Genomic DNA, 27042 nt, shown 5'->3' with positions numbered 1-27042 from the left:
TTAATTCTGACCAGATTTCAATTTTTTTTTTATTTTGGTGTCCATTTCTGTTCCATTGATTCCTTCAATCACTGAATTTGTTATTTATGTGAGTATTATGTCTTCCATATATCTGGCAGGTAGGCATGAAGGACTTTCATTCAGCCTCTGATGTTAATCTTGAAGAATAACAAATGGCAGAGAGATTTCATGGCTTTTTATACTCTGGCATATGCACAGTGAATATCAGAATTCAAATGATAAAAGACTTTCATTGAAAACATGGTCATTAGAGAAAATTTTCTCCAGAATTACTAACATCAATGCTCCCTTCTCTCTTGCTTTTCAAAAAGAAATACAGAGTAAGTATTTTTTTAAGTTTATTTTTATATGAAGTAATCCCCCCCCTTATATTGTGATTGATTTTTAGGCATTATTGGATTTCTTCCTGTAGTTCTCCCACCAGCATAGCACCCATGATCTATCATCATAGTTTCTTCTGTTTTTCCACCTCCTGTATTTATCCCACCCTCTCTCCTTCTCCTCCTGGATGCCTCAGAGCTATGGTCAACTTCCAAAAGTTTTTTCTTGACCTCTTTCTTTGGTTTCTTTATATTCCTCATGTAAATGAAACCATCTGATATTTATCTTTTTCCTTCTGACTTATTTCATCTAACATCAACCCTTCCAGCTACATCCATGTTGCTGCAAATGAAATGAGTTTATCTTTTTTAATTACTGAGTAATATTCCATTGTGTATACATACCACATCTTGATCCATTCATCTCTTTTGGAGCATTTAGACTTTTTCCATGTCTTGGCTATTTTACATTGTGCTGCAATAAATACAGAAGAGCAGATTTCCTTTCAAATTATTATTATTTTTTTTGTTTTTGTGTTGTGTATGTTCTTTGGGTAGATTCCTAGGAACGGAATAACAGGTCACACTAGTGCTTGTCGTCTGGGTAAGCACTGGGCTGGATATTGGGGTTTGTGGGGGTGTCTGTGCCAGTGGGTCAGAGTAAGTAAATTTAGTAGTATATGTAATATAAATATTACATACTATAAATTTAATGATATATATCAATATTTTAGATAACTTACATGTTGTTATATCTAATAATAATATGATGAAAGTAATATTAACTTTACTGATAAATTAATTAGATTTCATAGAATATGGATAAATCTCTTAACATCAGTATCTAGTAAATCTCAGGGCTTGTTAAAAAGGCTGTGTCTGATTAGCTCATAAAAATTGCACAACCTTCTGAGAAATATCTTGTCATTATGCATGTGTTACTGATGTGAGAAAAAAGTCATGCTTTTTTGAATATATGGCAATTTTGTAATAACCACTGTCTCACCTACAGATAAATAAAGAGGAGAGGTTTGAAATTCTCTTTGCAACTTTGTCCTCAGTGGTACTAATTTATGCTACTCCAAACATTTTGCTTACTTTTCATTGTATGTGAATATGATTATATCCAAAGTCACATATCTTAAAAGTAAAAATTTGTTAGATTTTTATGTAAACTGACTTATAAAATGAAGGCATGTACATTTAGAAAAAAAAGAAATTTCATTTTAATGCATTAATGTTATGCTTATTTAAAATGCAAAGGAATTGTTTTGCTATATGTTCTGTAACATACACTAGTTTTCCTGTTGTTCTTGTATTTCCTCTTTTTTGTTTAGATTTATTTATTTATACAAGCACTGGGTACAGTCAGAAGCACGGGAGGGTGAGAGAATTCACCAGAGTCAGAGCAGGGAGCAGAGCAGGCAGAAGGACCGAAGTACACTGCTGAGGGGAGCAGTGGGCGGCAGCAGAAGTCCGCGCCATGTGGGACCTTCCTCCGGTGGCCGGGGAGCTGCCGGGAATTGAACCGGCGCTGCAGAGGCTGCGGACAGCTTTGCAACCCAGTGCTCAACAGCTGCGTCACCGGGGAGGCCCTGTATTTCTTCTTTTTTCATGAGTCTTTGTTCTTTGAAATGTTCTTTCAATTTCCCATATAATGCAAAACAATATAAAAATCAATTCCAATCTTGCCTTTTGGTCATTCATTCAAGTAATATTTACTGATTATCTATAATACTTATGGCATCATCTTAGGTGCTATAAAGGCAGCAATGAAAACTAAACCCCTGACCTCAAATATACCAAATGTTAGAATTGATGCATTATTTTTCAGTATAATATGCTCCATTTTCTACTCACCAGTTAACTTATACTTACTGAAGATTATTGGATCGCTCCACTCTTTGAGTTGTGAGGAAAATGAAGATATTTTAATGAATCATAGAATTTTGGAGTTGGAAGCAACTAACCTTTGCTGAGGGTGTTATATGTTGTCATATGTTGTCAATATTCTATGTGTTGTAAATAATTATTGAAGAATATATGTCACATATGTTATAATCAACCTAGAGAGGCTAAGTGACTCAAGTTCACTGTTATTTAGTGGTAGAATTCTCTATTGTCAGATTTATTATTTTATTCAACATTGTATCCCCTTTCCTGAAGAGACTTGAAGTGCACTTGACAGTTGGAATTTACCTTGTATGGATAAATCCACCTATATAGGGTATAGAGTACAGACTCCGGAGGTTGACAATCTGGGTTGAAATATCACCTCTCAAGTGTTCCCTTTCTCCCAACTTTTCTCTCTATAAAATAGGATTTAATAATATTGCCTGACTTAAAGGATTGTTATGTCTTATATGAATTAATAGAAATTTAGCCCATAGTAATTATCTTATAAGTATTTACTTAAAATAAGACAATGTGATTTTTAATTATACAGAGGCCTATGGACTATGATGATAAAGTGTAGTGATCTTAATTTCTATTCATATAGTCATACCTTAGGCAGTGGATGAAGGCTCAATTTTCTCCCAATTGGAAGATAATGACAAAAGTGTGGGTGTTGAGTCTATTACTAAGCTAAAAATTTCACCATAAATATGGATGCTACTTATCTCCAAAATAGACATCCCTGAGAATAGAACAAACTGTCATAGAACTAACCAGACTAAGGAAAAAATGGGATAAAAAAAGTAAATAAGTTTTTTAACATGATCTGATGAACAGATAAAACAGCTTTGTCTTTGGGGAATTTATTTTCTAGCAGAAAAAAACAAAAACAAAATAAATAATGTATGTCTAGGGGATGACAGAAGTGAGTCCAAAGTGCCATGAAAATTCCCTAACCTGGGTTTGCTGTCCTATTCCGTGATTAAAGGGTTAGGCACCAGTATCAAGCCACCTGACTTTAAATCCTAATTCATCACTTACAAGTAATATCCTCAGCATATTACTCAATTCCTTTTTCTCATTGTGGAAACACCTCCTAAACATCTTTGCACAAATTACATTTGTTTCTTGGTTGCAAAATCAAATCCCCATTTACTTCTGTGATTCCTTTTGGGAATAGATTCATTTCTCAAAGACTGATTACCTGAAAGTTAGCTTCTTGTAAAATTCCATGAAAATCAGCCAAATCAATACATCTGGGTAGAAAGCAACTGTGGCTGAGACCACAAGTTATGTTAAGTTTGATAGTTGCAGCAACAAAGCCTTGAATCCTCACAAACATGCCAGGGGTGTGCTGGGCACTGTCACAGTCCTTCATGATCAACTGGCAAATTGTGCAGTTGGCCCACCACATTAGGTGACCTCCATCACAAGGTTGAGTGACCCCAATCTCTTCACAACAGAGAAGCGACTGGTGCTTCTTTGCCCACTAGGGGTGAGGTGAAAGAATGAAGCTGAATGAGTGTGAACTTTTGCAAAAGAACAGATATCCCTCAATCTTAATTCCATCTGCTCATTCATCCCTTTTATACATGCACTTCACATCTCAGTGGAGGCATTTCCCCTCTCTGACTTCCTACTTGACAGAATAATTGTAGATTTCTTTTTTTTTTTTTTGAAAGATTTATTTATTTATCTATACAAGCACTGGATACAGTCAGAAGCGCGGGAGGGTGAGAGAATTCACCAGAGCCAGAGCGGGGAGCAGAACAGGCAGAAGGACCAAAGTACACTGCTCAGGGGAGCAGCGGGCGGCAGGAGAAGTCTGCGTGCCATGTGGGACCCTCGCCAACACCTGGGGAACGAACCGGCACTGCAGAGGCTGCGGGCAGCTTTGCAGCCCAGTGCTCAACAGCTGCGCCACGAGGGGAGGCCCTAATTGTAACTTTCTAACTACTACCTGATCAGCCTTATCAGAGATATTGCGTGTGTGTACCTAGAGTGATGAGGCACAGAGTAACAAAAGTTTCTATTTGTCTATGAATTATATTTTTAAACAATGACACTCTCCAAATCCAGTCTCAATCATTTTGAATGAATTTTTCTTTTTACAGATTTATTTATGCATACAAGAACTGGGGTACAGGCCAGAGGTGTGGGGGGTTGAGAGAATTCATCAGAGACAGAATGGGGAACAGAACAGGAAGACTGACTGAAGTACACTTTTGAACAGAGCAGCAGGTGAGACAGGAGAGGTCTGCTGCTCCATGTGGGTAGCTAACTGTCTGGCAGGGGGATCGAACTTGTGCTGCAGAGATTGCGGATAGCTTCACAATGCTGTGCTTAACTCCTTGAGCCACCAGGGAGGCACTTGAATGAATTTTTATCCCAAATTCAGTTTCACTTAAAAATTTTTTTTTTTTTTACATTACAATTTAAACCTATGTCTTAGCAATGGACATATCCATTGGATATATTTTTTATTTTTAAGGATTTATTTTATTTATTTATGCATACAAGAACTGGGGTATAGGCCAGTGATGCGGGGGTGGGGGGTTGAAGATTCACCAGAGACAGAGTGGGGAGCAGAACAGGCGGATCTTCTGAGACACACTGCTGAGGGGAGCAGAGGGCAAGCTAGGAGAGGTCCACTGTGGGTTAGCTCCGTGGTCAGGGATTGAACTCATGCTGCAGTGGCTGCTGAAAGATTGATAGTGCTGAGACTTAATCCTTTGCATTACCTGGGAGGCCCCCATTGGTTTTATCTTCACTAAGCAGTTGAAAATAAGAAAAATTTGGGCAAAGTGAAACTTTAGTCAAAATGGTCACACAGCTTGTAAGCACAACCTTAAGTTTTCATTCTCTCTCACATATCACATTTATGTTGCTTTTACCAAGTTTGTGTATATATATACATATATATGTACACTTTTAGAAGCAATAACCACAATTACTGGGTAACCATTAAATTAAATGCTGATAGTTCTTTTCTCCAAGTTCTGTGTTTTGATTTTGTGCAACAGTTTTACCTGCCCATTAAAAGAAACAACCCCAAATGTTCATTTGCATTCAGACGCTGTTTGCTATTTTCTTTTCAGTTAAACATGTAAATTGTCATCATTGGCAAATTGACTATACAACAATTAGATGGAAATTACCTCCTTATTCAATTTTTCTAAGGCATGAATATATCTTTAACTTTTCAAATACATTTCCCTTTTTCTGGGTTTCAGGTTTTGTGTGCTTTTTAGTAATCAATTTTTATTTTTTTTTAATTTAAAAAAATATTCAATACTGAATCAAGCTGTGCTTTAGAATTAGACTTAGATTTAGAGTAGATTTAGGTTTTTCCTAGGGTATTATTTGTGAAACACCAATGATACTTTATTAAATACAGAAGAAACGATGTCTTAAGAGAACTGACTGTTATTTTAGATTAAAATAGATAACAAGAGACCAAAAATCACCTATTTTAGTGGAATAATATTTCTTCGATGGTGCTACTTGGGGAATGAATTCACTGTCTTTTAGCTAGGGCTAAAGTCTGAGACTGAATATCCTCTATGACCTTTTAAACTTTCCTCCTCTATCTCTAGCTCCTGTATCATTAGAGCCACAAATATTTTATATCTCCCAAGTATGGTTCTTTAGCCCTCTGCTTTTCTTTATACACATTGGTCCCATAATTTTCCTTTACCGCTAAATTACCCCAGCCCTGATGTAAGTCCTAGCTTCACATGTCTAACATTTGCTAGAATATTTTTTTTATTGGCTATCTTGAACTAAAAAGTCCAAAGCCTGATGCTCGGTGTTTAATTTTTTTAAATTGCATTTACTGCTAAAGCGTGAACTAAGTATTTGATGCTGCTCACATAAACTGTTTCTTGTTTTATTTACTCAGTAATAGGAAGCAATTTAACAAATTTTAAGTTTAATAACATAAACTCAATTATAAAAACTCGACATTTAACCATGTCATCATACTCTCATCATTTATTTACTAACTCACATTTTCAATTATTGAGATTAAAAGACAAGATTAAATTAGCTATCTTAACCATTTTTAAAATGTGTGGTGGTAATATCAACTATATGTATATTGTACAACAGGTATTCACAACTTTTTCATTGGTAAAATTGACACTCTGTATCATTTGAACAAGTCCCCTTTTCTTCTCCCCTTATATCTGGCAACCATCATTTTACCGTGTGTTCCTTAGAATATGGAATAATTTAGATATCTCATGTAAGTGGAGTTATGATACATTTCTTTTTTAGTGACTGGTTTATTTCATTTAGAATAATATCCTCTAAGTTCATCCATGTTGTACATGGACTATAGTACATGACTATATTTCTGGACTTTTTAAGCCTAAAAAAATACTTCATTGTATGAACATACATTGCTTTTATTCAGTCATCTCTGATGAAATTTTAACTGACTTGTAATTTCTTATTTTGAATAAAGCTACAATGAAATGGGTGTGCAATTCTCTCTTCAAGGTCCTACTTCCAATTCTTTTAAAATACACTTACAAGTGGGATTAATAGATCATATGGTAATTATATTTTTTAATCTTTGGAAGAAATTTCATGTTTCCAAAATGCTATACCATTTTACATTCCCAACAACAGCATATAAGGGTTCCATTTTCTTCACATCCTTGTCAACACTGCTGTTTTCTTTTTCTCTTTTGATAGTGGTCACCCAAATGAGTGTGACGTGCTACCTCTTTGTGGTTTTGATTCACATTTCCATTATAATTAGTGATGTTGAGTGTCTTTTCATACACTTCCTGTCATTTTTGTATATTTTTGTATATCTTTGTATATTCTGTATATATTTTGTATATATTTGTACATTTTGTATATATTCTTTGTATAATTTTGTACTCAAATACCTTATATTGTCCAACTTAGAAATAAAGGAAAATAACAGCATTATACCAGTTATTTGACTCAGAGCGCTTAGATTTTTCATCCACAGTGTCTCCTCGACATTAATTAGTACAGCATTCCTTGCTTAGAAAACACTAGTATCAGGCCTCCCCTGTGGCACAGTGGTTGAGCGCTGGGTTGCGAAGCTGCCCGTGGCCTCCGCGGCGCCGGTTCGATCCCCGGCTGCTCCCCGGCCACTGGAGGAGGGTCCTGCATGGCGCGCAGATCTCTCCTGCCGCCCGCTGCTCCCCTCAGCAGTGTGCTTCGGTCCTTCTGGCTGCTCTGCTCCCGCTCTGGCTCTGGTGAATTCTCTCACCCTCCCGTGCTTCTGATTGTACCCAGTGCATGTATAAACAAAACAAACAAACAAATAAATAAATAAAACATGCCTCTAAAAAAAAAAAAGAAAGAAAACACTAGTATCCATGAGTTTATTTCATTTGAATATGAAGCATTTATATTCACATATTATTCCTTCTCCTTAGTATTTATCATAAATCTATATACTATCTAGTGGTTACCTGGAGGTGGCCCTCCTTCCATAAGCAACTGTTCCATTAAAAACAGCCTCAGAAAAAAAAAGTCTGTTATGTTCATATATTTCAAACAAAAACTTATCTTGATTATTTATAATTACAGTTTTGATAATCAATTCAGCTATCTTTTTAACACTTCAAGTAGCCTTTCAAGAAAAAACAAAAAGAATAAAAAGTAGTATTTAAAAGCTTTGAAAAATATCAAGAATTAGATCAGTTTTAGAATGGCAATGATTCATAACTTGAACTAATGGCATATTTGTGTTTGTTCCAATGAAATTTTAAATGGAAGAAAAGTCATATTATGTAAATTGTGGTAAATGTTATAGTGAAGAAGAGAAAATAAGTGACTTCCTGAATAAAAAATGATGATCAAGGTGAATAATATTAAAAAAAACTTTATATACAAACATAATGTAGGTGGATGTCTAATCAAAGTAATAAGATTGCCTTTAAGCTGACCTTAAATTCAGGAAGAAACTTCTAGTTATTAAAATTCAATTTTCAAAATTGAATCTAGTAATCACTTTGAATTATTGGGGAAATGATGCAATTCTTAAGTATGTTCAAAGCTCTCTTGTTAATATTGTCATCCTTTTTGCTCCTTCCCACTAAATTCATATTATTTTCCCCAACTTACCTAGGATTTATCTACATTATAACTTAGGATAGATAACCATTAGAAGAATAAATATTTTTTGTTGTGAAGCACGTAAGACTTGATTTCTCTGTAAACTGCCATTTTTCATTTTGTTTCATTTTTTCATGAATTACATCATTTATTCAAGCAGTTATATGCCAGGAATGAGGTCATCAAAGCTGAAATGATCCCTCTCCTAATGGACTAGTAGCATGGGAAGGGGTAGATAAAAATGTATTCACCAAATAACCCAAAAAATACATAAAAGAGAAGCATTATTAGTACCACGATAAAACAAACAGAGTAATACATTAGGGAATGCATTTAATCTGAGAAGTAAATTAGAATTCCCTCCACTTCTGCTGCACAGCCTCCTGGGCAGGTGCTTAAGCTCCCTTTCCCAGAGTGCTCTGCGCGAAGACGCTGCTCCCTGGACCACGGGAATAGCAAGATGGCGGCGTCAGCCGAGCGACAGGGGTTCCTCCTGGCTCGAGCAAGTGACAGTGGTGCACCTTAGCCCTTTCCAGCTCGCGACATCGCGTGGACCACCCAGAAACAGTTGGCCTCGCCTGGGAATCACGAGAATCCTCTCAAACTGCCGTTTGGCAAAAAGAAACCTGACTGAGCAGCAGCGGTCAGTTTCCCTGGGCAGGTTCTGGACTCTGTAAAGCTGAGAAGAACCAATATTTTCAGCTTCTAGCCTACCTTCTCTGCTGCCTTGCTCTCAGACCAGCTCTATAATCACCGGTTTCTCCTTCGAGGTGTGTCGAGGTTTGGCTCCAGTCTCCATCTCTTGATCTCTCAGGTTGGCGAGTAGCAGTGGCTTTAAGATTGAATTTATTGTATGAGAGAAATATAAACTGGTAGGGAAGATCGGTCTGGCTCCTTTGGGGACACTTACTTGGCTATCAACGTTACTAGTGGTGAGGGAGTGTCAGGGAAGCTAGAATCTCAGAAGGCCAATCATCTCCAGTTGCTATACTTTAAGATTCTTCAAGATGGGTTGGTATCCTCCACCTCTGGTGGTCTGGTTAGGATAAAGTGTGCAGTGTTGATAATGGATCTTCTCAGATTCAGCTTCTAACACGTTTTCAGCTTATTCTAAGAAGTTGCACAGTGAAAACTGAATATTAGCTCAGCAGCTGATCAATAGAATTGAATATGTGCATACAAAGAATTTTATACACAGGCATTACACCAGATAACTTCCTGATAGTATTGGATATCACTGTAACAAGTTATTTCTTACTGATTTTGGTTTGGCTAAAAAAGTACAGAGACAATAGGGCAAGGCAACACGTGCCATACAGAGAGGATAAAAGTGTCACTGGCACTGCCAGGTATGGTAGCATCAGTGTACACCTTGGTATTGAACAATCACTGGGATGATGACATGGGATAATTAGGAAATGCTTTGATGTATTTTAATAGAATCAGTCTGCCCTGGCAGGGACTGAACACTGCAACAAGGAAATGAAAAGATTAGTGAAAGGAACATGTCCACATCTGTTGAAGTTTTATTTAAGGGATTTCCTGCAGAATTTACCATGTATTTAAACTATTGTCGTGGACTGAACTTTGAGGAAGCCCCAGATTACATGTATCTGAGGGAGCCATTCCATATTCTTTACAGGACCCTATATCACCAATATGGCTACACTTTTGATTGTCCATTATTAAAGCAGAAAGCAGCACAGCTGACAGCTTCTTGAAATGGGTAGGGTGAGCATGCCCAAATCGCCACAGGTTTCTTATATAAATGAAGAACAGAAGTAGAGCAGAATGATGGGAGTAGGATTTGTATCTTTTCAAATCTAGAAATTTTAGTTCATATGTACACTAGCCAGTGTTGTGGACAATCATTTACTTGATATTAAGAACTTATTTCAATATAAACTGAGTGGGCAGCAATGGTGATGCTGTATGCAAAATTGTAGGTACTGTAAATTAAGTGGAAAATGTGAATGTAAGTGGAAAATTTAAATGGCTGACACAGAAATTGGCGGAGGAATTGTGTATATACCTTTTTTTGGTTAAAATCTTTTTTTTTCACCTACAGTGCTTTGAGATCTTATTTCAGAAGAAAGGAATTAACAGTCTTCACACACAGTTGTGTTGGTTGTAAACACTCATAATTGTGCATTTTTAGGGTTTATACATCCTTGGGGTTTCTAAATTGTTCACCTAAAACTTTCTTAAGATGATTGGCTTCTTGTTTGCAAGCCAGCTGATATGGTAGCAAACAAAGATTTCAGTGTTTGAGCATATGAAAAACTGCCTATGCTAGAAATAATAGTATATAAAGTAAAGACTTAAGAAAAAACTTAGCATGTACTAGATTATCCTTGGGACTCTGCATTAACTCTGTAATGTTATTTGGCATTAAAAAAACACATTTGTCACAAATTTAGTTAATATTTTAAATTTAATATGTATTTATGTTGCTTAGATAAAAATAATCACTGTAAACAGCTATATGATCTGGGATTTTTTAAAATTTTAAATGGGAACTTCTTTGTTTATAAGTTCTTTAAAAACTAAAAACTTTCTGGAAAAAAGAAAAGACTTGTGTGAAGAGGAACTATTTGATTTAAGATCTGAAAGATGAACTGGAGTGACTAAGCAAAGTGCTTGTAAGGAAAATTGCAGGTGAATGAAAGACAGGCCTGTCTAAAACACTTGCTATCTGAGGAGTCAAGGCACTGTAGTGCCAGGAAGAAGAAAATGAGACTGAAGAGAAAGGTGGGGTGAGAAAAAGAGACATCTGTAAGCCTTCTAAAGAATTTTATCTATTATATTAATAACAAAAGTCTTTGTAAGGCTTTGGGGTGGGGAGTGGTGGGAGAATAAGATCTTCATTTAAAAAAGCTCTTGCTGAACTTTCTGTGGGGAATAGATTGTTGGGAGCTTACCTAGGAGGGAGAGGGTGGTTAGCAGATTATTGTAGCAACCCAGCAGGAGTTCTACCTTAGACCAGCATGGTAGAAGATTTGGAGATGGAAAGGAGAAGACAACATAGATTTAAGATATAAAATTAAAATTAATAGAAGAGAGTTGTTTTTATGAGAAGTGAAACAACCCATTTTAAAGTTGTCTCCATAAAGTTGTCTCTATTTGTAAACCAGGTGGATAGTTGTCTCAATTGGTCATATAGTCAACCCTGGATTAGAATCAGTACTGGAGAAGAGATGATAAGTTCACCTTTGGAGCTGCTGAGTTTTAATTTCCTGTATCAAATCTCCTATGGACATGGTAAGTATGTGAATATATGGGTCTGGACTCAGAAGAAGGATTCGGAGTGACGACAGTTATTTGAGAGTTATAGATGATTCAAGGACTTTTTGGTGAAGAGTTTATCACAGTTCTGGAGTCTGTGAAATCCAAGATTAAGGTGTGACAAAAAAGAGAGAGCAGAAAAGAGTGTGGAGTCTGGGGAAGGGCATTGAGAAATCTCAATACCCAACTCCGGTAAAGGAGACTAAAAATCACAGTGGCACAGAACTGATTTTCATTCTTTTTAATCTTGAGACTTTTTGGTTGTTGTTTGCTTTTACTTTTGTTGGCCCAGTTACTGACTGTTAAATTCTCTTCTCCATATGCTCTTAATGATTCTATTCCCCCTTCATCAGAGATCTAGAAAACCAATCCATTCATGCTTTCTGTAAAGATGGTTAGGAGGTCACCGATGCTCTGTTATTTCAGGAATTATGGAAATGTCTTTGCTCATAAAATTTGCTGGTGAGTGAAATACCAAATCACTAGTTTGTCTTTTGGCTAAAGACTATGTCATCCTCTGTTAATATGAAAGAAAAAACAAACAAACAAAAACCCAAGAAAACTCATTGGTATGGTAGCTTTCCAGTCAGCTGTAATTTAGTTATACCTTAAATTAGAATGTATAAGATCATTTCTTGAAAATGTCTTATATTGTTTATTTTTTCTAAGAATTGATTATTTCAGACATATTAAGATTCAAACTCAGTAAGTGAGAAACATAGTTACTAATCACTTGTCTTTTTTCATTTGTCCCTGGATGTTTGTATTTTAATAGGGACTACAATTCTTTCTTAGAAGAATAGAATCTCTAATATGAAATATGCCTTGTGGTTCATAGAATGTTCATAGAATCAGTAAAAGTTTTATCAACTATCAGTTATCTCACTAATATTCTTAAGAAAATTTCAATTACAAATTAAGTGATAGATTTTTCTGTTATAGAAAATTATCCATGCAGAACACTGGGCACTATCATTTACATTTTCTCCTGTTATCACTAAATAAATTTCTACCATTCAGAGTTTATTTTTCTAAAATAGTGATAAAAAGAGTTGCATAAAATCCTGAAAAGAGTTGCATAAAAGATACTGTGTGTTTCAATGACACATCATTAATATAAACTTACATCATGAGGCTTTTGACCTAGGAAATTGAAATAATTTAAAAAATAACTGAGTTTCATTAGAGTTCATGCTCTACATCATACCTTGATCCTCCTGTTTCCTGACCTCACTTAGGGATTAGAAAGACAAGTAGTTATGCAGCTGTCATCCCTGAAGTTTTTATAACCCTTCATGAACTGCTTTTAACAGTCTAAGTAAATGCTTTGTGCTCCTGTTTACTCTTTTTCCATCTGTGTGCAAACTCCCTGTTATAATAAAGTCTGGGTGGGCTACAGGGGAGTTGGGGATATTAAGAAATGAACTTTATTTCAATGTTGTATAATAGATAGAGTGGCTTTGTATTACTCTGACTCTTTTATATATTTATTTCAGAAATTTATCCAGTAAGTTAAGATCATTTAATGATTTTTTTCATAATAACACATTTAGTAAACACAGACAACTGCTGTCTTTCACAGAGTAGATATTAAAGTTACATATAGCTTCTGAAAAAAAGTATATGGAGTTGTAGAGAGAGGTGGTGTTCAAAAGCATGTCCTGACATTCATGTTAAATGGATGCATGAGAAAACAACTTGAGAAGTGACATAATTTATAAACAAGATTATTTAGACTCCTGATTCGCCTGATGTTATTTTTCTTTCATCCTCTGCATTTGTTTGGTTGAGTTCCTTATCTTCTTACTAATCTAACACACACACACACATATATATATATGTGTATTAATTCTGTGTGTAACTTGCAGAAGGGAAGGTCTACATTTGTGTTTATTCATAAGATATCTCAGTCAACTTGGATTGCTATAACAGAATGATATAGATTGAATGGCTTAAACAACAGTCATTTATCACAGTTCTGGAGTCTGTGAAATCCAAGATTAAGGTGTTGACAAATTTAGTTCTTGATGAGCACCCTCTTTCTCACTTATAGACATCTACCATCTTGTTTTTTGTTTTCATATGATCTTTTTGTATACGTGTGGAGAGAGAAAGGGCTGGTGTCTCTTCCTCTTAAAAGGATACTAATACCATTATGGGGGCTGTTATGATTTTATCTAAATGTAATTACCTCCCAAAGTCTCCACCTCCAAATATCACTGCACTGGGGGGTTACGGTTTCCATGTATGAGTTTTGAAGGAACGTAGACATTTAGCCCATAACATAAGGTTTATTGAATTTGGAGAGGAAATAGGAAGAGTAGCGTGTAGTTCCCAAAGCTGTGGAAAATCTGGAAAACAGGACAGGAAGCAATTTTACAAGAGTTAAAAAGGAGACTACCAGGCCTCCCTGGTGGCGCAGCGGTTGATCTCTGCGTTGCGAAGCTGCCCGCAGCCTCTGCAGCACCCGTTCGATCCCCGGTTCGATCCCCAGCTGCTCCCTGGCCACCGGAGGAGGGTCCCACATGGCGCGCAGACCTCTCCTGCCGCCCGCTGCTCTCCTCAGCAGTGTGCTTCGATCCTTCTGCCTGCTCTGCTCCCTGCTCTGGCTCTGGTGAATTCTCTCACCCTCCTGTGCTTCTGACTGTACCCAGTGCTTGTATAAATAAATAAATAAATAAATAAATAAATAAATAAACAAATAAATAAATAAATAAAATAAATCTTTAAAAAAAAAAAGGAGACTACCACATCTAATGGATTTGTTCAAAGGACTTAAAAAAGCAACAACACATAGTTGTCTATCATACAAATGGTAGGTTTAATAATGAGTGATGTTGGAAATAATGCCACCTAAGAGCTGTGGCCCCTGTTTACTTGTTTTATCCCTTAGCTTCATCTCCTAAATTCTTACATAATACCATAGCATCTGTATTAATTATCTCTTTCTGTGTAACCAATTACTCCTCCAAACAGTGGCTTAACAATAAACATTCATTATCTTAGTTTCAGTGGGTCAGAAATCCTAAAGCTAGGTGGTTCTGACCTCGTGTTGCTTATAGCGAAGATAATTAAGATGTCAGAGCTGCAGTCTTCTGAAAGATCTGCTTTTAAGGTTTTTCATTGGTTCATAGCTAGGAAGTTGGTGCTGGCTTTTGACAGGAGGCCTCATTTCCTTGCCACAGGGCTCTTGAATGTTCTCATGGTGTAACAAATGGTTTACTCCAGGGAGATCAATCTGAAAGTGAGCAAGGGGAAGTTGAAATGTCTCTTACAATCTGGCTTTTAAAGTTGCATCCTTTATTTCTGCTAAATCCTATTATTTACTCATGGTGGCCCTATGTAGGAGGAGATTATACAAAGACATGGCTATCAGGAAGGATCTCTGGAGGGCCATTTTGGAGGTTGGTAATTACAATACCTGTTCAAAAATAATTTTTAGAAGTCCATGGAAGACTTCATAAAACTCACTGTTCCTACCATTTATTAAGAATATAGAAGGGGGCCTCCCCTGGTGGTGCAGCGGTTGAGCGCTGGGTTGCGAGGCTGCCCACAGCCTTTGCAGCGCCAGTTTGATCCCTGGCCACCAGCGAGGGTCCCACAAAAAAAAAAAAAAAAAGAAGAAGGGGCACTAAGACAATTTTTACATATTTTTACCTGTTACTTTGTGCTAAAAACTAGGCTTTAGAATAATTATGAAACAGGTAAAACACCCATTTTCCCTCTTTATGGTAATTTCTTAATTAAGTTTGGTTACAAAGTTATAAATTATATCTGATTTGCCTTTCTAAGTGTTTTTGTATGTTTAGAGAATGTTTAGTTTCTTAAAGTACTGACTCTTGAGAGGTGAAATGATAATGAGAATCATTAAGGACTTTAAGCCAATTAAGTTTATGATAACCACAGTATCTATGGTTTTGGAGACATTTGTTTTGAAATAGTATGGAGTAGTTTGTGGCATTTGAATTCTTTTTTTTTTATTTGAAATAAAAAATTTCTGTAAAGCCAAATTAAGTTATAAACATCTTATTTTAAAAGTATCAGGAGCTACATAAGCAAGAAAGACAAGAGGTACTGAGATATTGGAGAGGGTCTTCTTTCATGGTTGAACTGAGGACATGCCATTGCTGTTCCTGTGAGGCATTTGCTGATTTTGGTTGTGGACTAAAAGCAGGAAATCTGGGCTTCTGGGAGCCAAAGGATTATTGCTTGGGGGCAAAGGGAACAGTGGTCACATCAAGTTGGAGATTCAGGGAGGCTCAATACTTGGTTTACTTTTCTGTTTTATCTGTTCTTTTTCAAACTGCAACAGGTTGGAGAGATTTTTCCTTTAAAAAAAAAAGTGAAAATTCCTTCAGTTTAAAGGTGCTTACCTGAAAAAACCTTTCATAGGCAGAGGCTCCAGAAAATGAAAGGAGTGTTCTAGAGGAAATAATAAATTTATTCTGATCAACTGTAGCTACTTCTTGCTAGGATCATATACTCATTTGGATACATCTGAACATGTCCCAGTTTAGAGAATATATCAGTCTATAATCCAATAAATTTATCAAACTACAAACTGCATTATTTCTAAGAATGCCCCATCCAGGCACATCATGATAAAAGTGTTAAAAAAACAAAGACAATGAGAAAATAATAAATGCATCTAGAGAAGGAAAAAGCACTCCACATAAGTATTTTTTTTAATATTAGTAGTTTGCTTTTATTTATTTATTTTTTTTAAGATTTATTTATTAATACAAGCACTGGGTATAGTCAGAAGCGCGGGAGGGTGACAGAATTCACCAGAACCAGAGTGGGGAACAGAACAGGCAGAAGGACTGAAGTACACTGCTGAGGGGAGCAGTGGGCGGCAGGAGAGGTCTGTGCGCCATGTGGGACCCTCGCCCGGCATGGCCAGGGATCGAACCGGCGCTGCAGAGGCTGCGGGCAGCCTCGCAACCCAGCGCTCAACTGCTGCGCCACCGGGGAGGCCCTCCACGTAAGTATTTAGCAAATACACACACACACACACACACACACACACACACACACACACACACACACACACCTCTCTCTCTCTCTCTCTCTCTCTCTCTCTCTCTCTCTTTCTCTGCTTTACTTAAACTATTCTTTCTGAATGCCCTACCAGGACTGTTGGTACTGATTGGAGAGTCAGTATTCCCTCCAAAATTATATCATACTCGCTCTCCCCCCACCAACCATGTATATATGGTTAAAGCATGAAAAGAATTCTATCAGTTAGAGTTAGATGCATGGATGAGAGGTGAATATGAGTAGAAGAGGGGTGAATTAGGATGTGTTAAGAAAGAAAATCCAGGGATGTTAGAATCTGAGGAATGGAATTTTTGCAGTGCAGCTTTAGTGCAATTTTATTCAGCTCATCTGGGATGTGATTATGGTTCTTCATCTTACTGGAGTAACTTCTTTGAAAATCTCATATAAATAATGAACAGAAAGAAAATTTTAGGCAGCTTTGGAGAGAAAGTACATGCCATCTTTGAAATTAGTGAGGGTTAAGAAATTCAAATAATGAATCCTAATGAAAATTTTAGAGGGAATGGGTCTTGATAAGAGGGTGCTATGGAAAATTCTTTCCTGCTCCATTCAGAGCTATTTTAAACATTAAGATAAGTGATATAAAACATAGAGTTGGCATTCACAGTAATGATAAAACTGGCATCCTCTCCTCTGGGGAACAGTTGATGAAGAAACTGCAATGGCCTCATGGAAATTAATCTGTGCTAAATGAATTTGGTCTCTACAATTTGTGTCCACTTACTAATAATAGCTTTGGTGTATCTGTGTGTGAGCCTATGGTATTGAGAAAGACAACATTATCTAATTACGGACCTTAAATTCATTTAATTTATTTGAAGAAAATGCAACACTATGCAGACTTTACTTGAGGGTTGTTTGCCTAACAATAAATCAAGATTTTGCATTCCACTTTATGAATATTAGTAACATGAATAGAGTTCTGGGAATAGGAACAATGGTCATTTTGAAAGTTGCAGAATGTAATGTTTAAAATAAAAAGTGAGATGATGAATGAGTCTCTCAATGCCCTTACTTTACCTCTGACTACATGGAGAATTCATTGTGCAAGTAGTCTTGTCAGCTCAAATACCAGTGAAGTCTCATGACCCATTTTATTCTGTTTATGTCCAGCAATTGATATATGTTGTTATATTTGGTATCTGGATTATGCTAGTTCTGAGAACCCAGGGACAGTCTTACATTGAAATAATTCTGTAGCAGCTACTGGAAATTCAACTCCTGCCTAAGTATTTGCCTATAGATTTACAGATTTATGCAACAAAATTGCAAAATCCTGAACTACATTCTTAAAGATAAACTTTTATGAAAATTGGGTATAGGTTTCAACATAGGTTCCTTGTTATAACCCAAGCAGGGATAATGGAAGTCAGGTAATTAATTAATAGAGTATATACAGGTATGTGGCATGTGTTAATTGGAAGCCAAACATTAATGATTATAAAATGGAAGAATTAGACATAATAAAATCTACTCATTTTATTTAACCTACTTTATATAATGATGAAATTACATTTTAGCCTCTTTATTTAAATACATGTGTTCACACTATTGATAGAAATGTATATAAAATATAAAAAGATATAAAAGATATTTGTTATATAATAATAGATAACCTAAACAGAACATTATATCAGGGTATCTTAGTTTGCTCTGGCTGCCATAACAAAGTATCATGGACTGGGTGGCTTAAACAACAGAAATTTATTTCATGGTTCTGGAGGCTGGAAATCCAAGGTTAAGGGACCAGCAGAGTTAGTTTCTGGTGAGCTCTTTCTCATTTGCTGCCATTGCCTACTGTTATGTTCTCACATGGTTTTTTACTGTGTGTGCATAGTCCCAGTTTTTCTTCCTTTACTTATAAGGACAGCAGTCCTACTAGAGTAGGGTCCTGTACTTAAGGATCTTATTTAATCTTCGTGACCTCTTTTAAATTCCTATCTCTAAATCAGTGAAATTGGGGGTTAGGGGTTCCAACAAATGAATTTGGGGAGAGACACAATTCAGTCTACAACAAGTGGTTTTAAAGTAAACATCATTTGTGTAAATATTAACTTGAAAATTAAAAAAAATGAAAACGTCAGACAGAATATTAGCCATCTGCAGGCATGTTTTTCCACATCAGTTATAGGATGAAAGATGTGACTTGTATAGTAACGTTATTGTTATTCTTGTTTTTTCTCTTAGTTTCTCCTCAATATGCTTGTATTTTTAGTGTGACTTTAAATTGCTATTTCTCAGGTCATAGTAGTGATAGTGCTGAGACTTAACCCCTAGGCCACCAGCATTTATTTTTTATTAATTTACTACGTTCAAGAGATCAGTGTTTCAATTTAGCAAATCAAGATCAGATTTTCAGGAATAAGGGTGAAACTAGATGTGAATTTTTTCAAAACGTATCATGACACCATCATATGTCCTACGTTATTGTAATATTTTCCTATTAAGAACATTGGATTAAAGAGAAGGGGATCTGGTAGATAAACAGACATCACTGATTCTGTGTCGCAGCAAAACTCATCCTGGTTTCATGCATTCTGGGCTCAGTGAAATCTTTCTCCCCGGCAGCCCTAATATTTTGTGACAAGGAATTAAATTTTTTTTTCTTTGAAGAGGACCAGTAATTGTGTGGAAAAGGGACAGGAGGCAGGGGTTGGGAGATAAAAGGAGGTAATGATGTAAGAGTCCTTTTTTCCTTTGTGTTTTGAGTTGCACTATATCAGCATGAGTCATTTTAGTCATACATAGCCAGTGTTCAAGAATATATGAGCCTTTTGATGCTATTTTTAAATTGGAATATCAATAAAGGTGGATATGTTGCAACACAGTACACAAACCCTCAAAGACATATTCTCAGAGTGGTCGACTTTAATAAAATATTTTGAGAAAATGCACAATAAATGAAAGTAAACATTGATATACTGTGAATCAGAACAAAAACTTTTAAATAAAGCTTCAGAAAATTTTTGCTTTTAGGCAAAGATTTTGGCTTCTAATACCAGACACCTAATAGATTAATTTCTTTTTTAAAATTTATTTTTACGTAGAAGAACTGGGGTGTAGGCCAGAGGTGTGGGGGGTGAGAAGATTTACCAGAGATAGAGTGGGGAGCAGAACAGGCAGATTTACTGGAATACACTGCTCAGGGAGCAGTGGGCGAGACAGGAAAGGTCCACTGTACCATAAGTGGCTTAGCTCCCTGGCTGGGTATTGAACTCAAGACTGTAGGGGTGGCATTGCTGACTAGGTGACTAGGCCACCAGGGAGGCTCAGATTATTAAATTTCTTATCTAGTGCTGTGGTGGAAATATTGGAAAAGAAATCTTTTAATTTATTCTGTGGACTCTCAATAGAGGTTATATGTTTGAAGTGGCAAAATTAATTATTAAGGTGGATAAAAATCTGATCTACAGCAATGGCATGTGACCCTCCAAAGGGTCAAAATTTGTAAAAGATATGTAGTATATTTATATTATTACTTTTTGGGGGAGAATTAAGAAAAATATCTAAAATGTCTCCATAGCAGGGGATATTATTGAAAAAAAGTTTAAGAAACACTGATCTATTTAGGATCAGTCGCTTAAGTTCATTTTTACTAGACTTTACACTTTTTCTCCTGTGGTAGGTAATAAGTAGATTTTGTCCTATATCAATTCTACCCATAGTAAAGCTACATATGGTAGAGAGATCTGCAGGGGTGAATGGAAAAGAAAGTGATTTATGTTGTTAATATAATTTTTAGAGGGTAAAGGAATCACTGCATGTGCATTGAGCTAAAAAAAAAAAAAAACAAAAACAAAAAGCTATAGACCATGATTTTTTTTTTTATTGACCATAAAATGTTTTATGATTATAATCTTAGATTTTTTTCTGAGTAGAATTTAAAAAGACAAAAACCTTATGGGAAAATATTTTGTTATAACAATGAAGTGAAGTTAACATAAATGTAGAGAGAAATGCATAATCACTGACTACTGAGCAAAAATGTATTAATATTTAATCTTTAGAGGAATGAAAACAGCTACATGTTGATGAATATACTTAATTGGAAAGTACTATTCAATCTGTGCAATTGCTAAACCATTTAATGAAAATAAGCTTAGGGGATGCTAGTATAAGTATAGGTTTTCAAGTCATTTCACCTCTTAATTTATCCTAACTTTCTAGCATAAATGTACAAAAAAAACTACAATAAAAAACATAAAAAATTACAAAACTTTTGAAGGATTCTCAAAGATTTTGTTCAATTCTGTTGTTTTTACATGTTCTAGGAAAGTGCTGTGACCATTTTTTCATGTTAAAATTTGATGACCACAACTGTTTTGACAACCCTTTAAAACTTTCGGCTTAGGGGTTTAGAAATAGGCTGCTTCTTTCCAAATTTTATCTTGAGAAATGAATTTCTTGGGAAATAATTTATTTTCTGAAGGCATGATTTATAAACTTGAAGTCTTTTTCCCTCACTTGTTGACTGCTATGCTTTGTCTTTACCCCTCAATTTAATAGTGGGTAGTATGTGATAAGGCAATGCCTCTAATTTAGTCTTTTTCCCCAGGCTGACTCCTATTTCTATCAGTGAATTTTTATGGAATGTATTAAAAAAAGACTGAGGGCCCATAGACTTGCTTATGTTCAATCTGTTGCTTTGACTTTTGCTGCCCACAGGCCCTAAATTAATGGTTGCTCAGTCAATTTAATAAAGCTCCTGGCAAAGTATACCTCCCTTATTAAAAGTGTCTGCTGATAGACTGTCAAACATTATTCAAAGTTTGATTCTCTTGTATAGTGAGCTGTTGATAATAGCAGGCAGTTATGTGCTCCTTTTTCCAACCAGCGTGGGTGATGTGGGTCTTACTATAATCATAATAGCCAGTTACTTGACCAAAAATTTTACCCTGGAATAATAAAGACCACTAGCCTTTAGCCTACAGTTGATATGTTCTTTCTGTTTTCTAACAAAGTGACACATATGTTTTGCATTTTAATTGTGCTATACATACATAGTTGGTTGGGAAATTACAGATTTCTGTTTTTGAACATAAGCAAATTTGAAATCAGGGCAGTAATAACAAGTTCATTGACATTTGACTTAGGAAAACATTTATGCATCTAAGTCAACAATTACCATCTTTTTGCTGTGTGAAAAACCTGATATTGAGTCTGGCAGGATGAAGTTAATCTCTCAGGGCCTTAGTTTCACTAACAAACTGTAGACTCCATGAGGGGAAAGACTGCATTAGCATTGTTAAACAGTGAAATATAAGTATCTAGTCCAATGCCAGGATCATAGTAAGGATACAATAAATAGTTGTTCAGTTAAATTCAGTGGAGTGATGTCATGATTCCAAATATTCTAAGGAAGGTTAGCAGAACTAATGTTGTTGGTCAAATCAGCTAAACCCTTTTTAAACCCAAACACTTCAATAGCATTAAATGAGTTTTTGTGCTTTGTGATTTTTATCTATTAAACTGACAATTTTTAAGAATCATGTCTTTAACCTCCATCCTATTTTTCCTTATACTTCTTGTCAATATCTTTTTTTTAAAGATTTATTTATGCCTATAAGAACCGGGGTACAGGCCAGAGGTGGGGGAGTGAGGAGATTCACCAGAGACAGAGTGGGGAGCTAGACAGAGTGGCAGGACTGGGATACTGAGCTGATCTATGATCCGAGCAGACAGGTCAGGTAAAGGAGGAGTCCTGGAGCCCTCGGTGGGTTTCTCAGGCTTTTATTGAGCTTTCACTTGTAGTGCAGCAACACGTACACGGCAGGCAGGAGTGTCGGGAGGCCAGGAGGCCCATAGGCCTCCAAGCCCCCGGCAAGTCTTCACGCTGGGCTTCTCTGGCCTTCTTGCTCCCCTTCTCTCTCCCCTCCTCTCTCCTGTTCTTTCTCCTTCCTCTGCTTCTCTTGGAGAATATCTCAATAGGAGCCATGGCCCTTAGAAGTAAACAGCACAACTTATAACAATGGCAGGAAGGCAGAAAAGCCTGAAAACCATTTACCCTACAGGAGCAGACTGAGATACACTGCTGAGGGGAGCATGCTCCCAGGCAAGACAGGAGAGGTCTGCTGTGGCATGTGTGCAGCTCCCTGGCCACCGGGATCAAACTAGTGCCACAGAGCCTGAGGATAGCCTCATAGTGCTGTGCTTGACCCCTTGTGCCACCAGGGAGGGCCTTCTTGTCAGTGTCTCTTACATTCTCATTCTGAGGATATAAGCGCAGCCAAAATCCTTTTACTCAAGCAATCAGGTACATTATTTATATCAAATTAATACCTAAAAATGGTTTTAAAATGATACAGAAGAGTTTATGATGAAAACCATATATCTCTTGCTCCGTCCCTACCACTTTTATCTTTAGTTCCTAGGGAGACTTCTTTTAACTGCCATTATTTTAGATCTTCTAGCCGTTATCTCCAAAACAGAAGATTTTGTTCAGAAAAACTAAATAATAAATACACCATCTTTTGGTAAAACATTCTCACCTTTTCCTTCATCTTTTCAGCACCTAGAACAGTTCCTGGTCCTCAATAATTATTGATTAAACATATTAAATTAATATGATAAAGAATATTAGCATAACAAAGATGTGCTATTTCTCCCAAAGCAGCACTAATTCCCTGAATACAGTAAAGGCCTAGGAAATCAGAGAACAAAGTGAAAGCTTCCATTAGGTGATATTATTCCTCAGCTTCTACCTATCTCACCACACAGTTTAATAGAAAGTAATTCCTTCCCTACTACAAATGTAATTATGTAACAGAAAACAAGAATTTCTTGTCGTATTTTATGCAGTACAGTTGAACCCAATGATATTAGCAGCTGGACAGTTAAGATAATCTAATGATTTCACTGTTGAACAGGCAATAAAACATTCCATCCTTAAAATTATTAAAAAACACTGCTCTAAACTAGTAATTATACTTAAAAACAACTTTATATTGATTAGAAATTAAATTACCATCTTTTATGCTGGCTTCCTAACCAAAATTTTGAAGTAAATATCCTATAATTCTGAAACAAGGAATCTCAAGATAAAAAATAGCTTCTTTTTCTTTTCAACTCCCCAATGTGTCATTTCCCGGGTTGTTTCAATTGTAAACACCACAAATCTAGTCATTAAATATATTTAACAAAGATAATTTCGTAGTAAAAAGATGCCCAAGTGTATGTTTTTGAATGCACTTGAAAGAGATGAAACAACTTTTTTTTTTTTTTTTTAACAGCTTTGTTCTCATTGGTCTGAAAATCTGCTTATCTTTACATTTACTTCTTATTCTGGTGTGAACCAATCCCTTGAAATAAAAATAGGCATTGTTTTTTGATTCTGATACTCCTTTAGCATTGCTAGTTTTACACTCTCTTGTAATAACTTATTTTGCTTTTTACTCCCCCCTTTCTCTCCCCCCACCCCCCGTGGGTTTTCATTAAATTTTACATTTAGTAAGACTGTTGTTACTAGAAACTTTGTACTAGACCTTGAATAAACAGAATAAACTTTGTACTAGATGTTGAATAAACAGAGTGTGTTTACAACATAAAGAAATGTAATCAATCAATCAATGGCCAAAAAAAGCTATTCACTAATGTGAACATAATGTTAAATGTTATGGGAAACAACCCATCCCTGCTCTTGAGAGAGGAGAGCAAGGCAATAAGCGTAGACTTGAAGTCTGAAAGTCTATGCCAAATCTGATGCCCAAGGATAAATCAGTCTTTTCAAGGAGTCGGAGAGAAAAAAATTAGCAGTGGGTATCCAACCTTTGAAGCTCTACAGTGCATTCTTTAGAAAGAAAGAGATTAAATTCTGTATTGTCTTCCTCTATGCGTCAACACAGAGCATCAACTTATCTTTGGGTAGCAACAACATAAAAGTAGAAGCCCAGCAGTCAAGAATAATTACATTCCTGGGCCTCCCCGGTGGTGCAGCGTTGCGCTCTGGGCTGTGAAGCTGCCCCCAGCCTCTGCAGCGCCAGTTCGATCCCCGGCCACCAGTGAGGGTCCCACATGGCTCGCAGACCTCTCCTGTCACACCCGCTGCTCCCCTCAGCAATGTATTTCGTTGGTCTGCCTGTTTTGTTCCCTGCTCTGGCTCTGGTGAATTCTCGCACCCTCCCGCACTTTTGACTGTACCCAGTGCTTGTACAGATAAATAAATAAATCTTTAAAAAAAAAAAAAAAGAAAAGGAGTGATGGACATCAGTGCTCCTTTTAGGGAAAAAAAAAATCATTACATTTCTAATGTGAATAACTCCCCTTCCCTATCTCTATAAACTAAATCCAAATTATCTTTGTTGGAACAGTTCTCACAAAATGAAGTCTGTGTGACTGCTTCCTGGTTCAAATCATCACCCTGATTGTTTAATTAACTCTAAGTATTATGACATTAATTCCAGTTAACCTTGGCTAACCAACTACCCAATTTCCTGATTCTTGCATGAGGGTTACTGCTGAATATCTCTGGTGCTAAATATCACCTTAGATCTTAACAAAGGGTAGTGGGTAGAAACAAGGTGAGTTTGTCAGTGCTGGGAAGCTGTGTAATCTCCCTTTGCATCCAAATATCATCTGGAGTTTGTTTCAAATCCTAAAACCTAATGCCATTTAACTTCATCATAGCTGGGCAGAGTTACCTGCAGATGCTAAACATTTAACATCAGAAATTTTTGTTTAGTATGGGGAAAATATCTCCCTTATTTGTTTGAATCTCAAAGTTAACAGTTTTATTTTTCAGTTCATTTATTTCCAGTTTCTATCACATCCACACATGTGAAGGCTTAGGATATGGAAAAGTAGAAAACCTTATAGAAAAAGGGATATTTTGCTAAACTGTCTAATCCTGTCTAGCCATACCTCCTAAAATGGATTTTAAAGTCACCATGTAATTATAAGTGGAGTCCAAGTTAGTATAGAAATGAGAAATGCCGGCAAGGAGTTGCTGCACTTGGGTGTATTCTCCAGGAGGCTATAAATGATGCACTGCTTCAATTTTTGGAGAACTTTGAAAAGTGGTATCACAGTCTGGATTTTTCTGTGAGTTACTGTGGCTTTTCAACTCATGCTTTCCATGCTAGTCTGTCAAAGGAAGGTGTATCCAGTGCAGACTGATAAACCATGGGCTAGAAGAACAGATAACAGAAACCCTAAAATCAGCTCAAAGAGTCAGAGAGTGACAATTCAAACAAGCTTTTGCTGCCTGTAGGGTATCTACAACAAAGGATATATATCTGTGCCATCTCATAGAAACTCCAGCCAATTTAATATTACTGTTGAGTCTAAAAATACGTAGCTAGGGATGTGATAATATAAACCCAAAGAAAACATGGGCAACAGAAGTATGGTTTAAATACTCTGACATGCTGTGTGTTTTGTTTGCTTTTGTGGGAGTTATTGGGATCTCATATTATCAAAATTTAATTACTGGGTTTGTATGGGTTCTAGACTTTGGACTAAAAACTTTGATTTCCTTTTAACACGGTAGAGGAAATTCTTTGTGGCTACCTGATATAAAACAGAACTGGGATGTTAGGACCAAAATGAGGGTTAATAAGATTTGCTAGTATCTATGCATTGTAACTAGCTGAGGCCAGGTAGTTACCTGGCTTTACCTGCGAGGTAGTCTTTCACGCATGTTTGCAAATCTGAGCTCTCACTGTAAGCTATGATAGAAATGACATGTAACAGTTCAGGAAACAAAGCATGACAATATGGAGAGGTGAAGTTATATACTCAAGAAAACTTTCCAGTTAATCTGTGACTGAGCCATGAGTATTACCCAAAGTCCTTGACTACTCTAGTTCAGTCAGTGTTTACATGATACTATAAATATCTCACCTAATTTATTTTTATTAAAATTTAATTGTGGCTATTCCAGATTCTGTGGCCAGAACTCCATAGCAAGTGAGGCAAAGTCCTTGTCCTCAGGTGGGCATCAAAAGGCCCAGTAAAGAAACATGCACATTGAATTACACATATTTAAATTTAAGTTCTACCTCTAAAACTTTGAGACCTTATCAAGTGACTCACTTATCTGTACTTTACTTTTCTTGACTTGTTTTTACAAGGATGCCAATATGTTTCATATAGATTGTTTTAAGGATCAGAAATACCACATGTTAGAAAAGTTCGAAGAGTGTCTGTGTGCAGTAGCTCTTCCATGAATATCTTCTCATGGAAATTATGACAAACAATTTACTGTAAATCCAGGAAGAATAAAATTAATGCCATAGGCACACTGTACACTATGGACATTTAACACACAATAAAGGTATATTACAGTGAATGTTATTAGATAGATACAACTTCTTCTTTCAAAGTCACACAGTTATACAGAATTTCCTGTCACCATCTA

The 27042-nt window shown here is 36.3% G+C and overlaps 1 pseudogene across 1 annotated transcript; it reads left to right on the top strand.

Moving 5' to 3' along the window:
* The first annotated feature begins 8802 nt into the window (after positions 1-8802).
* Positions 8803-10063, top strand: LOC311187560 (casein kinase I-like; annotated as a pseudogene). Its single transcript has 2 exons — positions 8803-8848; positions 9201-10063. The product of its transcript is annotated as a casein kinase I-like (transcript).
* Positions 10064-27042: the final 16979 nt, after the last annotated feature.

This window comes from Talpa europaea (assembly GCF_964194135.1).
Source record: "Talpa europaea genome assembly, chromosome: 2".
In the NCBI taxonomy this organism is placed as follows: domain Eukaryota; kingdom Metazoa; phylum Chordata; class Mammalia; order Eulipotyphla; family Talpidae; genus Talpa; species Talpa europaea.
Note: the sequence above shows the minus strand (reverse complement) of the source record. Positions and strands in the feature narration are given on the sequence as shown.